This window comes from Furipterus horrens, unplaced genomic scaffold (assembly GCF_987537825.1).
Source record: "Furipterus horrens unplaced genomic scaffold, mFurHor1.1.pri manual_scaffold_17, whole genome shotgun sequence".
Lineage (NCBI taxonomy): Eukaryota > Metazoa > Chordata > Mammalia > Chiroptera > Furipteridae > Furipterus > Furipterus horrens.
This window is the reverse complement of record NW_028327187.1, coordinates 27,695,130-27,712,331: the sequence shown is the minus strand read 5'-3', so window position 1 is coordinate 27,712,331 and position 17,202 is coordinate 27,695,130. Positions and strand designations below refer to the sequence as shown.

Below are 17,202 nucleotides of genomic sequence, written 5' to 3'. Positions count from 1 at the left end.
ATGCTCCAATCGAGACACCTGGCCAGGGCCAGAAGAATATTTTTTGCCTCAGAACTGCCAGGCCATGAGACTCATAAAGAACACTTCTATTAAATAATCATATAAAATATCTGGGGCCAACATGGAGGCATAGACAGAAACGCTGCGTCTCCCTCCACAACTAAGAAGGAATACAACTACCTCAAAACTAGAAAATATCTATTGACACAAATACCTAAAAATTAGTACTAAATGTAAAAATTGTATATATAAACATGTCCTTTCTACTGCCTATAACTATGCAGATGGCTTTTGGGGCCCTTAGCAGCCACCAAAGGGCCTCAATTAATATATTTGCAAACACTAAAACGTCAGAAATCCTCAGATGACATTTAAAATCGTAACATCAGTCTAAAGCTGTGTTATTCAATAAGGCAGTTGAGTCCTCCAAAACTATCACCACAAAAAACTCTTAGCTATCAAGTTAGTGTTTTTGCTTACTTCAGATAAATACCCAGAAGTGGAATTGCTGGATCCTATCAGTAACTCATGCTTTGTCTGTATTTACTACTGCACAGTCATAAAGTACTATAACTTTTACTGCTATCTATTAATAAAAGATCAGAGGGAGAGAATATCTAAATAATGCATTTGTACTAAATGAAGGGCAAACAGCAATATGGTTAGCTATAGAAATTAAATATTTAAAAGGCTGAAATGGAAAATCTTGCTATTGTTTAGATATGAAATATAGGTATAAAAAACTCAAAAATATGCAGTGACTTTATTTCATTAAAACATTATTCACTCAATGTATTAAAACTGATTCAAATAGCACTGATTTTGTAGTTTTTATTACTTTGGGTTTTGGCATATGAAAATTTATTACTACTGTGTTTTCACCATCAAAACTGATCTTGGTCTTTCCTACTGGCCTTTGTATAAGGCCAAAAAAGAGACAGCGGCTACTCTTGACAGCTTTAAAGCAGACTTACAGTAGAATTTGGCTGGCTTCAAACCCTACTTTTTCCAGCACAATTCACTTTGCATAGGAAGCACCTCCAAAGAGTGTTTTACGATTATGCAGGCATGCTAAGAATATTCTACATTTTAAGTAGGGGGTTTCTTGTGAAAATGTTTTTTCCCTTGTTTTTATTTTTGTTATTCTACTATTAGTTGTTCCAATTTTTCCCTTTGCCCTCCTCCACCCAGCCCACACCCCCGCGCTCCCAGTCAATCCCCACATCCTTATAACAGGAATTAATTGGTACAGTACTTAAATTCAGGAAACACTGGATTATACCTTGATCCCCAATTTCACTGGCACCTAAATAATTCACTCTCAAACCAGGTTCTGGGAACAAATCACGTATAATTTAGAAGCAAAAGAGCAAAATATAGGCTCACCAACCTTTCTTTGTCCAAGAAGTTTTTATACTGTGGGAATTACACATTTTCTTGAAAGCCTGAACACATGAAGTGTACACTTTGAAAAAATATTTAATAACTTTTATTATTTTCCCCTAATTTTATTTAGGTTTTCAACTTTTGTCTGTTGACTTTCATATTTCATCTATAAATAGCTAGTTGACACTAAGATGTAAAATTCATTGGCCTAATACTTTGCAAATATTGCCTATATTTTAAAATATTTTCATGTTAATTTTGGGGACGGGGCAATATAGTAAACCTTATTTTCTGTAAAGTAATTTTTATATCACATTCAGGCTGAAGATTTTATCTATAAGAACATGCTTTAATTATAATTCATATGTAAAAGATAACCAGGGGAAAAGACTAATGCATAAATGGCCTTTCAAAGCCAAACGACATAATTATTTTATAGAAGTTTCACAGGATATACTATAATGACTAATTTCTAAAGTAACCCCAGGAAATATGCATTATTAACTCACATCTTATAGGAGTAAATTTTATCCACTAGGGAAAATGTGAACTAAAAAACTACAGTACAATGATGAGAACACAGGACACGGGCTGAATAACTGAGTAGGAATTTGGATTCTACTATTTTCTGATTGCCAAACTTTATAGCATGTTTAATCAACCTCTTTGAGCTTAGTTTTTCTACCTGTAAAATGAAAACCATAATACCCACTGAGAAGAAAACAAAATTCTAGTTTATGTAAAGAACTGTTACAAACAAAAAATGTAATGAGAAGAGTGGCACCGATTTACATTTTTGCAAATGTCTGTAATATGTCTTTAAGAAGAGGTTTTTATCAATTTCCGAAATGTATCTTTTGTTTTTCTAATTATATGTAAAGAAGTACACCATGTCTAAATTCTTATTAAATATATAATAAAGTTGGTTTCACTATTTTATTCTTATGTAAGTTATCTGTAAAATGACTTAAAATATAAAAAATAAAATGTCCCATTGGACCCAGATGGTACAGTGATGGTACTATTTTTCCTGACACAGAGTGAATAAAAACACTCCTTAAAAGAAAACTGCTTTGCTGAAAATGAATCAAAGTCTAGACACACATTTTTGATATAAATTACCAAGTAAACTTATTTAAAACAACCTGACCGAAAACCAAATAAATTTAAGCCCTTCTTGATGTAGGAAGACAGGAAAAATATTCAGTTTTATACTTAATTAGTGAATAGGTCATACATATATTTCAGATCTTTTAAGTAACTTCTGAAATAACAAAATATTTTAATATAAAATTTCAATATCCTGTCACTAAAACCATGGATTGCTTTCTATTTACAAAAATTGCTATTTAGGTATTTCCCCTCTCTTATTAGTATAACAACAGCAACAAAAATACTTTGGCATGGTATTTTAAGAAAAATTTTATTGTATTTTTTCCATTACCATTTGTCCCCCTTGTAATTCCCCTCCTCCCTGCAATCACCACACTATTGCCCATGTCCCTGAGTCCTTTTTCCTCAATCCCTCCACTTGGTATGGTTCTAAATGTCCTCTTGACTACAGAGAACAAACGGTAAAGAGAAGATACAGAATTGTATACCCTTTTCCCTTTACTGACTTCCTCAATTAAAAAAGCTGATGCTAAGTAGTAAAACACTGGGCTGAAGAAATTGGATTGCACTAGAAAACTTAATTGAGGAAAGATAGGTTGAACAGGGGAAGCTGAAATTTGGAGCCCTTTAACATCAAAACTTTTTTCAATGGGCTATTCAACTTTTCAACATGCCTGGAAATAACACTATTGTTTAAATACTAAAAAGGTGAAAAGATACGAAGTATTAAAAATAAAAACATAAAGGAAAGGGGAATTTAAAAATATTTCTTTTGTTTTTTGGGGTGAGCCTCCCTGTTTATTCTCCTTAACCACGACACTCCCATGAAAAGTGAGGCATACTACAGTAAATTGAACATTAGCTTAAGAGTTAGAAAAATTTCTAGGCTTAAGAACTCATTCTATCAATTCCTATCCTTTATGACTTCGGTAAAATCTTCTCCGTGAGGTTGTTTCCTCACCTTCCAAACAGTTCTATCAACACCCCACAGCCCACCTCAAAATGGAATATACAAATGCAAAATACAATTATAGTGGAATTTGTATCAATGTTAAAATAACAAGGACATACAGCTCTAACTTAATTTTATAAGCAAATCAGAGCCTTCATAGGGTCTGTAAAATTCATCCTTAAGGAGACTATTTGTTTTCACAATAACCCCCAAAGCAGGGCATCTCACAAATGCAAAGAGGAGACTTTTGTAGCTTAAAACCCTATTTCTTGTTTTCAATTTTATATTTAATGGCTCTAAAAAACATTAAAATTCACAAACCAAAACTGAAAACAAGAGGCAAAGTTTAAGCTCACATATTAAAAAAAAAAAAAAAAAAGAGCTAAAAACAATTTTGCAAACAAAGAGAATCCCTTGGATGAATCTCCCGTGCTTCCAGAAGCTGGTACACTTGACATTTTATTCTGATTTCTCCTTAATAAAAAGCATTAAACTTGAAATAAGTCAAGAGGAACTCCCTTCTTGTCTAGAGAAGTATAAAAACCTCAGAATAAAATAATGTTTCCATTAAGTAAAACCTGCAAAGTTCACTGTTTAAAAAGTGTGCATCTAACTCCACGTTTTTTCCTCAGGACTCTTCTCTAGACAATAACGGAGTGGAGCACGACTTCTATGACGGAGGAGTTTAAGTCCCTTTAGGAAGAACAAGGGTGTGAGCATTCCACGGCCAGTAACCTAGGTGGGGCAAATCTGGACTTAAATGATGGGCCCAAGGGCCCCTGAAGCCTTAAAGTTAGGAACCTCCTCTGGTTTCTTTGCCTTTTACTTTGAGACTTGGGAGTAGGCGGGTGTCGCCAAACATCGGCATCAAATGTACAAAAGACCAAACGAAATTGCCTCCAGTAAAAAAAGACAAAACCTATCAAAGGACGGACGCACAGGCCCCAAGAGATGAAGAGGCAGTGGCGGCACCCCGCGCGACCACGGCCTAAGCTGCCCGCCAAGCGCCGCCGCGAAGCGGCTACCTTCCTGAGATCCCCCGCCAAGCATGGCTCAAGATGGTGGACCACCCGGCATCCCGCCACCTCGCCGTCCCCTCCCCCGCGCCCTGGGCGATCCTGGAGACTCAAGCCGGAGCCCAGACCCACAACCTGCCTTTCTCAGCGTGAGGCCGCTGTTGCTGCCCTCAGACCGAGGTGGTCACAGCCGCAAGAGACAGCCTCCGCCAGCTACCACGAGGCGCAGGCAGGGGTAGGGAACACTTACCGCGAACAGACCAGGTCGACCAGACTGGGACTGTAAGGAGGAGGAGGAGGAGGAAAAGGAGGAGGAGAAGGAGGCGGAGAAAAAGGAGGAAGAGGAGGAGCACGGAAACACCGCGCAGCGACCAATGAACGACAGCTGCCACGGTGACTCTAGGCGTGGAAAGAAGCGCTCCCAGCCAGGGCGGAGGTATCTAGCTACGCGCGCGGCCTCATGGGTAGAGGAGAGGTTCACCGCCCCCATCCGGACCACAGCACATCCGGTATTTTTTTTTTTTTTTTTACAGATTTTATTTATTTCTAGAAGAGAGTAGAAGGAGGGAGAAAGGAAGAGAAATGTCGATGTGGGAGAGATGTCACGTGTTGCCTGTCCCACGCCCCCTACCGGGGAACCTGGCCGGCAATCCAGGCTCATGCCCTGAATGGGAATGAAATGGCAACTCTTTCCTTTCCAGGCGGGCGCTCAAACCACTGAGCCTCACCAGCCAGGGCCTGGGTTTCTTTTCTTTCTTTCTTTCTTTTTATTTATTTATTTATTTATTTTAAAAAATATGCTTTATTGTTTATGCTATTACAGTTCCAATTTCTTTTCCCTTTGTTCCCCTCCACCCAGTGAGGCCCCTCCCTCCAGTTGTCCCCCCACCTTAGTCCATGCCCATTGGTTGTGCCGTTTTGTTTTTTTTTTTACTGATGACGGAGGGCGTTCGCGGACACGTGCAGGGCCTTATGCGTTCTGAACACAGCGGCACATTGGCCGTGGGCTGTGGGCTGTGGGTAAGGGTGGACGGTGAAGCCAATCTCCTCAACCCTGTTGTCAACTGTAATGGGTTATTTTTTACTCTTTGCCATCTTTTGCGTTTTACCTCAGTGGCAGGTTATATTTTGCTCACGTATCCTAGCAAGCTTGAGCCCCCTTTTGCTAGCTGACTCTAGCTGTTATCTGGCTACCCCAAGGACATGAGAATAGTGTCGGGCCAAGTATTTATCAGCTGAAGTTCCTTCTGAATTAGAAAGTGTGTATATATGTAGTTTCTCACGCCTGTGTAGTTTTTTTCTCTTTTGTTATTATCTAGTTACCTCAAGGACATAGGAATAGTTCTGTTGCCTTTAAAAACCTTTTAGTCTGTAAGGCGGGGCGGCTCTCCCATCTTCTGCTTCTGAAAGTGGGAAGACCCGTCCCTGGCCAGGTAAATAAACACCATAAATTTACTTATAAATTGCCTCGTGTCCTCTTTGCTCGCTAATACTCCATAACATTTGGAGGCCCCAGCGAGATCCCCAACCTTTGTTGGGAAAGGAGGTCGAGGTTGGACGGCCACCGGACGAGAGTAAGGGGGAGATATCCGAGAAATTTTTCTCGGCCCCGACTCTGCAGTCCAAGCCGTACCACTACTGTATCCTTGATTGGCTGTTTGGCGTTCAGGTATTGCTAAATACACCGAGGGAAAGTTGTATTTGGACAGGTCTGGAATTGGTGCACCCAGGGGGTCCGGTGGAGGACTGGACGCAGTCTTACTCCCCGGACTAGGTCGAACCGCACGACGGTGGATTCGGACCTCAGGTTTTCTGGTTACTGTTCTGTTTGCTGTTCTGTTTGCTGTCTGTCTCGGTCTTGGTCTGTTTTTTGCTGAAATAGGTCAGTCCTCTTCGTGTTCGTCTTGTTCTCCTTTAGAATGTTTTCTCGAGAATTTTCCTGATTTTAAATGAAGGGCTTATAGCCTCTTTAGGGGGAAGGTGTCCCCCAGACGACTACGGACTCGTTGTGAATTTTATGAATTGGAATGGCCTACATTCTCAGAGGCCTCCTGGCCATCTGAGGGGTCTTTTGACCTTCAAACAGCCTACGGGGTCCGCCAGGTCTGTGCCGGGAAGCCTAGCCACCCTGAGCAAATTCCATATATTCAAATTTAGATTGAAATCTTAGAAGAAAAGCCCAAATGGCTACAAAATTGTCAGAAGAAAAATGCAACTATTTTGCTTACATCTAAACCGAAGGGTAGCCCTTTAAGGGTCCCCCTCCGGTCCTCCCGGCCTCGCAGAAAAGTCCCCTTCCTGTGAGACCCCCTTCCTACACCCGACTGATTTCGGAGCCTTCTGGTGGGGGGGATGCGGCAGGCCGCAATCCTCCTTGCAGTACTTCCCACACCCGTTCAGGCCGGGATTGCACTCCCCCTGACTCGACAATAGAGCCAGCTCCCCTTCTCCCACTGCGAGAGGCTTCAGCCCCCACTGAGCCCTCAGGTTGGCCCTTTATAGTATATGTCCCTTTCTCTACCAGCAACTTGTATAACTGGAAGAATCAAAACCTGTCTCTTTCACAGAATCCCACTGGACTTATCTCCCTTTTAGAGTCTGTTTCCTTTACTCACCAGCCAACCTGGGATGACTGTCAGCAGTTGCTCCATACCCTCTTCACTTCGGAGGAGCGAGAGCGCGTAAGAGGGGAAGGGCGGAAGCTCGTCCTTGGGCCGGATGGGCAACCGTCTGAGGACCCAGTGAGACTAGAGCACGTCTTCCCCTTAACGCGCCCAACTTGGGACCCAGTGAATGAGGTAAGGAGGCATTAAATCAATATCGTCAGATTCTCCTCTGCGCCCTCCGCGCTGCGGCTTTCTGGCTGACTAATCGGTCTAAGGTCACAGAGGTAAGTCAGGGCTCTGATGAGTTGCCAGCCGCGTTTCTTGGAGGGCTCTAAATATAGCTTTTGCATCCCAGTCGGCCCCTGATATTAGGAAGAAGTTGCAGAAATTAGAAGGCTTTGAGGGAAAGCCCCTAACCGAGTTGGTAGAGATTGCCCAGCGTGTCTTTATCAACCGAGAGGATCCTAGGGACTTGAATAAGAAAATGGCTCATGTTCTCCTAACTATGACAGGAGATCCCCCACGGAGGGACAAACGACTGTTTAAAGGACCAAGGCATATGGGACAGGAAAAGACCCCCCCCCCTTGGCAGAAAACAGTGCGCTTACTGCACACAGGAAGGACATTGGAAACATGAGTGCCCCAGGCACAAGGCTCATATGCCCCGTCAGTCAGTCTTGGCACAGGAAGCTCAGGACTGATAGGGCCGGGGCTCTCTACTTTATGCCCCCAAAGAGCCCAGGGTCTGTCTCAAAGTAGGGGGCCAACCTATCAATTTCTTAGTGGACACAGGCGCGACTTTCTCAGTTCTTCAGGAAGCCCGGGGGCCAATCAGCCAGAAAAAGATTCTTATACAAGGGGCTACAGGCAAGGCTAAGTCGTACTCCTGGACTGAGGCCAGAATCACAGACCTCGGTGGCCGCACAGTCATGCACTCCTTTTCAGTCATGCCTGACTGTCCGTTTCCTCTCCTGGGTCGAGATCTTCTCTAAAATAGACTGAAACAGAGGAGGAGGTGTTCCAGGTGCTTAAGGAGGCTTTAGCAACTGCCCCCCCCCTTAGCTCTACCCAAACTTGACAGGCCCTTTCAACTTTATGCAGCAGAAAACAAAGGAATCGCCAAGGGGGTACTCACACAACAACTAAGTCCCTGGAGGAGGCCCGTAGCATATCTATCAAAGCGATTAGACCCCATTGCTGCGGGATGGCTGAACTGCTTGTGAGCTATAGCGGCTACTGCACAACTAGTGAAGGAAGCCACGAAGTTAACTTTTGGGCAAGAACTACAAGTTATCACTGCCCATGCAGTAAAGACTCTGCTAAAAAGCCCCCCTGATAGATAGCTCTCCAATGCTCGTATTGTACAGTATCAAGCTTTACTTCTAGATCCAGACCGTGTCAAGTTTTTCCAGTCTGCAGCCCTCAATCCAGCTACTCTCCTCCCAGATGATAATCCCAACCAGCCGCTTCATGACTGTCTTGATGTGCTCACTGCCCTCACCAATTACCGGGAAGACCTAACAGATATTCCCCTGACAAATCCTGATGCCGTCCTGTACACCGATGGTGGCAGCTTTGTCAAGGAAGGAATCCGGTATACAGAAGCAGCTGTTGTAACCATAGATACTGTCATCTGGGCGCAGGCTTTAGGACCTGGGGCATCTACCCAAAAGGCGGAACTGATAGCCTTGACACAAGCGCTGCGCTGGTCAAAGGGGAAGCGGGTAAACATCTATACAGATAGCCGGTATGCTTTCGCTACTGTACATGTTCATAGTAGCCTTTATCAGGAAAGGGGACTCTTAACAACAGAAGGAAAGCATATAAAAAATGCTCAGGAAATCCTGAACCTCCTTGCTGCTATCTGGCTCCCAAAACAGATTGCTGTAATTCACTGTAAAGGGCACCAGATTATCCGGACACCAGAAGCCCAGGGAAAAGCCTTCACTGATCAGGAGGCCCGGAAGATTGCCTTGCAGCCAATGGAACCGTTCACTCTTTTGCCGCTTATCCCGCCTCCAGTTCTCCAAGAGCCTCCTGTATACTCAGAGAAAGATCAGGCGCTGGCTATCAGACTAAAAGCCCCGGAGACCCAGGACGGATAGAAGTGCCTCAAGGACAGCTGCCTCTTAGTTCCAGAGGCTTTAGGGAGGGAGCTCATCAGGCAAGTACATCAAAGCACACACTTAGGGGGAACAAGATGAGCAGAACTCCTGCAGACAGCCTATTATATCCCGGGACTATACCAAGAGGCAAAAAGTGTCAGTCGCTGGTGCCCCCAGTGTGCTGCTGTCAACCCAGCTCCAGTCTCCAAGGACCCATTGGCACCTCATCACCGTAAGTGTGGACTCAGGCAGGGAGAACTATAGGAAGTTGACTTCACAGAGATGCCTGCAGCTCAAGGTGGTTTCAAGTATCTTCTAGTCCTTATAGATGCCTTCTTGGGCTGGGTTGAGGCTTTCCCCACTCAGTCAGAAACAGCCCTAATAGTAACTAAGAAGTTGTTCCAGGTTATCATCCCTCGATTTGGCCTCCCCGTAGATATGGGGTCCGACAATGGCCCGGCTTTCATTAGCCAAATAACCCAACAATTAAGCAAAGTTTTAGGCATCAAGTAGAAACTCCACTGCACATATAGACCCCGGAGTTCAGGTCAGGTAGAAAGAATGAATAGAACCCTAAAAGAGACTTTGACTAAATCAAAGCTAGAAACTGGCGATGACTGGCTAAGCCTCCTTCCCTTTGCCCTGTTAAGAGCCCGCTGTACTCCTTATTTTCAAAAGTATAGTCCTTTTGAAATTTTGTTTGGACGGCCACCGCCCTTGCTCCCCAAGCTCAGGGCCAATTTTACAGCTATTATAACTAACCAAGAACTTCTTAAGGCCCTACAGGCTTTTTCAGCAAACACCCGAGGACTGCACGCCTATATCCGAGAGTGCCGACCCGCTCCAAGTGACAACAACTCCGGACAACCACTGGCGGAACCGGGAGACCTCGTGTAGCTAAAGAAGTAGAATCCGGACATGCTCGGACCAAGGTGGACTGGACCACACCAGGTGATCTTCAGTACCCCCACTGCAGTTAAAGTCGCCGGGAAAAGGTACTAGATCCACCACTCCCAGGTCAAGCCGGCAGAACTATTGGACAAGGACCTTGAGAAATAGACAGTCAAGCGAACAGAGCACCCCTTGCGGGTGCGGCTGCAGCGGCACTCTTCCTCTTCCTCTTCCTCTCCCCCTTCCCCCTCCTAACTATAGTTGCAGAAAACCCCCACTGCTTAATTAATTACACCTGGCATCTCTCCCGACCCAAAGATGGAAAAATCGTCAGCCAGGTTAGCACTCCTAGAGCCCCGCTTTTGACCTTTGTGCCCTTCTCGGTAATCAGTTTTACCCTGGAGAATGGGGGCAAAGGTGGACCCAAAGACTCCCTCCAGGGCCGTTAGGCGCCCGGCTAGGTACTACGGCCTTTAATAAAGCTTTAACCGGGCCTGGGTGCGGTACCCTACCAGGAGAAAAACAGTTACAATCTATTCAATATTCTATGTGCCCCCTCTCAGAATCCCCACTGTGTAACAAACCCACAGAGTTTTACTGTCCCCAATGGTCTTGTGTCACTATAAGCCAGCAAGCCAGCTCTGATACATCCCTCTCCCAGAGCCGGCCTAAAGGTCCATTGACATGTGAAACCTTGCGCACCTGTAATCCTGTCTCAATGTGGCCTCTCGAACCCTGGGACAAACAGTGTGAAAGTGGAAAAACCTGGGGGTTAAGACTTGTTGCAGTTGGTCGGGATCCTGGAATTCTCCTTACCATCCAGAAGCATCGTATCTCCCAGCCTAGCCTCCCAGTCAGTCCCCTTGCAGGTTTCGGGTTACCTGAGAAGCCCAAGGCACCCCCGCCCCTTCCCAGAGCTTCACCGTCCCCTGCTTCACCGTCCCCTTCTAGGAAACCAGGCCCCCAAAGCACTAGGGTGGTCACCTTCAGACCAGTCTCACTTACTACCCTGAAGCCGGAGACCCAGCCTATATTCAGGACCCTGAGCACTGTCTTTCAATATCTAAACAAGATGCAGCCTAATGTGACTAAAGACTGCTGGCTGTGCCTTAACCCAGAGCCTCCATATTATGTTGGCATAGGTGCCAACCACAGTTTTGGTAACCAAAATGAGAATATACAGAACTTAACTCTATCCCAGTTAGCCAAAAGACCCCAAGACTGCTGGTAGGGCCATGCTCCTAAACTAACTTTAGGGTCTTTTGAAGGCCAGGGAGCTTGTGTTCTCTCCTCCAGTTTCTCCCTCACCACTTCCCCGTATAGTAGCTCCTGCTCCCATATGACTACCCTACCTCCCAGAGGTACAGCGGAATTTGTCTTAGTTGCTCCTTCAGGTACCTGGTTTGCATGTACAAGTGGATTAACTCCCTGTATCTCTTCCTCTGCACTAGATCCCAGTTTTCCTGAATTATGTATTTTAGCTCATATCCTCCCCCAAGTATACTATTATTCTAGCAGTCAAGGTCGAGGGCACCTAAGGTTAGAAGGTTTATACCTGTATAAAAGAGCTCCAGTACTGGTCCCGGCGCTCATTGGCCTTAGAATAGCAGGATCTACTGCCATTGGAACCTCGGCCTTACTAGTTGGAGACAAGAACTTTAAGGATTTAAGTGCTCAAATAAATCAGAATTTAGGGACGTTAGAAGAAAGTATCAGTAAATTAGAAAATTCACTCAGTTCTCTAGCACAAGCAGTGTTACAGAATAGAAGAGGTCTAAACTTGCTTCTTAAACAGGGAGGATTTTGGTTAGCTCTTGAAGAAACCTGCTGTTTTTATACTAACCACTCTGAAGTTATAAAAAACAGCCTTAGCCAGCTTCGTAAGAGGCTGCAGGATAGGGAAGAGGCCAGGAAAAAAAATGAAAATTAGTATGAACAATTGTTATCTATGTCCCCTAGGGCAACAACTCTTTTAACAGCCTTAACTGGGCCGATTGCCCTTCTCCTTTTTACGTTAACAGTAGGACCTTACATTATTAACTGCCTAGTAAAGTATATCAAACGTAGAATTCAAGCAGTAAAGCTACTAGTTCTCCATAGCCAGTATAATAAATTAAATACTCAAGATTCAAGGATTTGAATCAGTCACAAAAAATCAGTGGGGAATGTAATGGGTTATTTTTTACTCTTTGCCATCTTTTGCGTTTTACCTCAGTGGCAGGTTATATTTTGCTCACGTATCCTAGCAAACTTGAGCCCCCTTTTGCTAGCTGACTCTAGCTGTTATCTGGCTACCCCAAGGACATGAGAATAGTGTCGGGCCAAGTATTTATCAGCTGAAGTTCCTTCTAAATTAGAAAGTGTGTATATATGTAGTTTCTCACGCCTGTGTAGTTTTTTTCTCTTTTGTTATTATCTAGTTACCTCAAGGACATAGGAATAGTTCTGTTGCCTTTAAAAACCTTTTAGTCTGTAAGGCGGGGCGGCTCTCCCATCTTCTGCTTCTGAAAGTGGGAAGACCCGTCCCTGGCCAGGTAAATAAACGCCATAAATTTACTTCTAAATTGCCTCGTGTCCTCTTTGCTCGCTAATACTCCATAACACAACCCCTGTGGCAATTCCAAAATTCGGGCTGCACATAGTATCTTAGTACATGAAAACGTGAATTCTGGACCCTTCCTGTGTGTAAGGGATAGAGGCACCAATTTTAAAACACACTATAACCGGGAGGTGAAGACATAAACTCTATGAATAAAAGGGGTAAAAGGTTATTTAAATGATTGATTAATTTCACTAAATTCGCTTTAAACTTGTGGTTTTGTTTGCATGTTAATTGTCATATAGATGTCTATAATAGTTATTAGAATGTTAAGGGGAAATATGTTTACAAGAAAAACATTTGCCAAGATACTGCTAGCACACACATTTTCTAAGCGTTAAGTTCTGAATGGTAAAGAACGTTTTCTCTCCCAGTTTTCCTTAAAAGTTCTGTGGAATCAGTGGTCATTCTCGAGTTACCCAAACTTAAAACCTTGCCATAATAGTTCCTTAACACACATGCAAGTTCAGTCACTGAATCCTACCAATACTGTTTGAGCTAGCTGCTTCTTTCTCATCCGAACTTCCTTTTGCTACTGGTCCTGAAAATAAGTTTTACAAGAAAAGACAGAGAATAATCAAAATAGCAAACATGGAACAACTTGAAACATGCAAAATCCTGGAGCATTTATAGATAACTCCCCACTTCTGGGCAGACTGATAAGAAAGCCCAGAGCTTTCTCCTTTGTTGTCAGTGTAGTTTAGAGACTATATATAAAGTCCCAACGCACTCCCTCTTCCTCTCTCTTAAGCCAGTCCAGATCTGTTTGGATCCCCTCCTTTTTCAGGTGCCCTTGAGTAGCACATTTATCTCAGATTCTATGTGTGTATGGAGTGTCAAGAGCCTCCACATGGGAACTAAAATTAGATGGGGAGGGTCAAATGTGCCTCACTGGGATGACTAGAAAACATTTATAAACCAACTCAAAATTCCAAATCAGCTTATTCTTTTTTCATGAAAAATGTAACAGCCAAGAAAACCCAAAAAACTCTGGTCAGTAAATGTTCTCTCAAAAAAAATGTACACAACAAGCCAAATTATAATAAAAAGGATGCTTGGTGAGAATGGTATTCATACATGGGAACTTGGATGATTTTGACTATCTTTAAAACTCTTCCCCAAGCTTCTAAAAAAAAAAAAAAAACAACCCACTCTTTTGTTTGGTTCTTTTGACTAATTGGACATTAATTAGTCCAGTTTTTTTTTTTTTTTTTTTTCCTTTTTCCTTAGGACTGCCGTTAAATCAGGGTTTACTCCTATATAACCTTTCTGGGCAATTTTTAAAATTAATATAAATTCACATAAAAATGATCATTTTGAAGTGTACAATATAGCGGTTTCTAATGTATTTACGTTATTGCGTAAAATCATCACCACTATCTAACTCCAGAACATTTCCATCATCCCCCAAAAGAACTCCGGTACTTGTTAATAGCCACTCCCAGTTCCCTCCTACCCAAATCCCCTAAAACCTTTAATCAACTTTGTTTTTCCACAGATTTTCCTCTTTAGGACATTTCACCTAAGTGGAATCATACAAGATATAGGGTTGGTTTTTTTTTGCATCTGTCTTCTTTCACTTAGCATGTTTTAGAGGTAGGTTTATTTATGTGGTAGCATGAATCAGTAATTCATTCCTTTTTATGGCTGCACAATATTCCATTATATAGATATACCATTTTTTGTTTATCCATTCTTCAGTGGATGGATATTTGGATTGTTTCAACTTTTTGGCTATTATAAACAATGCAGCTATGAATGTTGGTGTACAGTTTTTTTTAATGGCATTATTGAGATATAGTCCACATACCATACAATTCACCAATTTTAAGTGTATAGTTCAATGGTTTTCAGTATAATCAATGTGTGACTGCCACCACAGTCAGCTTAAGAACATTTTCATACCCCCAAAAGAGACCATATAAACCCTGGCTGGTGTGGCTCAGTGAATTGAGCGTGGTCCTGCAAACCAACTGTCGCTGGTTCGATTCCCAGTCAGGGCACATAACTAAATTGCACGTCAGGTCCTCAGTTGGGGGCGCAAGTGAGAAGCAACCACACAGTGATGTTTCTCTCCCTCTCTTTCTCCTTTTCCCCCCTCTAAAAATAAATGAATAAACAAACAAACGCATAAATAAATAAATTATTTTTTAAAAAAGGAAACCATATATACATTAACTACCATGCCCCTACCCACTCTAGCATACCTCCCCACTAGCCCTAGGCAACCACTAACCTACTTTCTGTCTCTATAGATTTCCCTGTTTTGAACACTTCATATAAATGAAATTATATAATATTCCATCTTTTGTGACTGGCTTCTTTCTTTTTGCATAATGTTCTCAAGGTTCATTCATGTTGTATTTTATTCCTTTTTATGGTCAAATGCTATTTCATCACATGGGTATACCACAATTGTTTATTCATTTTTCAGTATATAAAATAAATAATAAACATAGGAAAACTATTGCATAAGGCCAGTCAACTAATATTAAGGATGAGTCAGTGAAAATATAGAAAGGCTAAACGAGTTGTCCAATATCACAAGGAACAAGAGAAAAATGGCAAGGCAAATACTAAAACCTAGGTTTCCTTATTCCCGGTCTAATTTGTATGCAATGGCTTGGCATTAAAATTTTCCTGTTCTGTTTCTCATCCCATCAAAAACAAGGATGTCAAGTAGTACATCAGATAGAGTAACCTAAATTCAAGGGGATGTATGTTTATTCTGAGTGTCCCTTCTAGAGGAACTGCCCTCAAAGAACACTCCAGAGAATGGAAGAAACTGCAGGAAAGACAGAAGAGGTAATTCTATGGACACTTGGTACATAGTAATAATTCCAATTGTGGCAAAAAAGATTATATAGCACTCATTGTGTGTGGAGCACTGTTCTCAGTACTTTTTAAATATTATTTTCATACAAATTTATCAGGAAAGCACTACTTTTATCATCCCCATCTACAGATGGCACAGAGATAGTAAGTACTTTGTTTGCAGTCACACAATTGATAAAGCCAGGATTTGAACCCAGACATTCTGGTTCTGGCATCTGGAATCTTAGCCATTATACTCTTCTATCTCTTTAGATTTTTAGTAAATATATGTGAAATGAATGAATAAATATTCAGCTAGTATGAGAACCTGGGATCAAAGATTTGTGGGACATATCAAATAACAAGGGATGTCAAACAATGCTGCCTTCATGTAGAATAAATGAAAAAGAGTAAATAGTAGAATGACTCTCCTATTAAGACAAAGTCATTCCTGTCATAAATGTTTGTGGAAGTAACATGTTTAGTAATCTATGTCTTTAAGACTCCAGTTAAGACCTTTCTTTTTCTGTTTTTTTTTTTTTTAATATATTTTATTGATTATGCTGTTACAGTAGTCCCAATTTCTTTTCCCTTGGCTCCCTTCCACTCAGTACACCACTTCCTTCCAGCAACCCCCCCCCTTAGTTCATGTTCATGGGTCATGCATATAAGTTCTTTGGCTTCACCCTTTATTATATTATTATTAACTTCCCCCTGTATATTTTGTACCTACAAATTATACTTCTTAATCTCTGCACCATTTCTCCCCCTTGCCCCTCCCAGCTGATAACCCTCCAAATGATCCCCATACCTATGATTCTGTTCCTATTCTGGTTGTTTGCTTAGTTTGTTTTTGTTTTTATTTTTTTAGGCTCTGTTGTTGGTAGTTGTGAGTTTGTTGTCATTTTAATGTTCATAGTTTTGATCCTCTTTTTCTTAAATAAGTCCCTTTAACATTTCATATAATAAAGGCTTGGTGATGATGAACTCCTTTAGCTTTACATGTCTGGGAAGCACTTTATCTGCCCTTTCATTCGAAATGATAGCTTTGCTGGATAGAGTCATCTTGGTCATAAGTCCTTGCTTTTCATCACTTTGAATACTTCTTGCCAGTCCCTTCTAGCCTGCAAAGTTTCTTTTGAGAAATCAGCTGATAGCCTTATAGGCACCCCTTTGTAGGTAACTCTCTTCTTTTCTCTTGCTGCTTTTAAGATTCTTTCCTTATCTCTAAACTTTGGCGTTTTAATTATGCTGTGTCTTGATGTAGTCCTCTTTGGGTCTAGCTTGTTTGGGACTCTGTGCTTCCTGGATTTGTATGTCTTATTTCCTTCGCTGAATTTCAGATGTTTTCCTTCATTATTTTTTCACATAAATTTTCAATTTCTTGCTCTTCCTCATCTCCTTCTGGCACTCCTATGATTTGGATGCTGGCATGTTTAAAGTTGTCCCAGAGGTTCCTAAGCCTCTCCTCATTTTTCCAATTTTTGTTTCTTCATTCTTACTGGTTGACTGTTAATTTATTTCTTATGTTCCAAATCATTGATTTGGACCTTGGTTTCCAACCCTTCACCATTGGTTTCATGTGGATTTTCCTTCATTTCACTTAGCCTTGCCTTCATTTCTTTCCTTATGCATTTGCCATACTCAAGCATATCTATCAAGTCTGTGAGCATCTTCATCATCAGTGTTTTGAACTCTTCATATGTTAGGTTGGCTATCT

At 42.0% G+C, this 17,202-nt stretch overlaps 1 protein-coding gene and 1 long non-coding RNA gene across 3 annotated transcripts in view; one reads left to right on the top strand and one right to left on the bottom strand.

The window, feature by feature from the left end:
• The window catches only part of ZNF280C (zinc finger protein 280C), a 56,861-nt gene extending 52,126 nt beyond the window's left edge, over positions 1-4,735 (bottom strand). The window contains 1 exon segment of the mRNA XM_090264520.1: positions 4,718-4,735. The gene's annotated coding sequence lies outside the window, so the exon portion shown is untranslated.
• Positions 4,736-4,864: 129 nt separating this feature from the next.
• Positions 4,865-10,986, top strand: LOC149990742 (uncharacterized). Of its 2 annotated transcripts, none has more exons than XR_016508581.1 (3): positions 4,865-4,976; positions 7,086-7,265; positions 9,956-10,986. It is a non-coding gene; the product is annotated as an uncharacterized LOC149990742 (long non-coding RNA). The 2 variants fall into 2 exon arrangements; XR_016508580.1 differs by having other exon boundaries at positions 7,035-7,265.
• Positions 10,987-17,202: the final 6,216 nt, after the last annotated feature.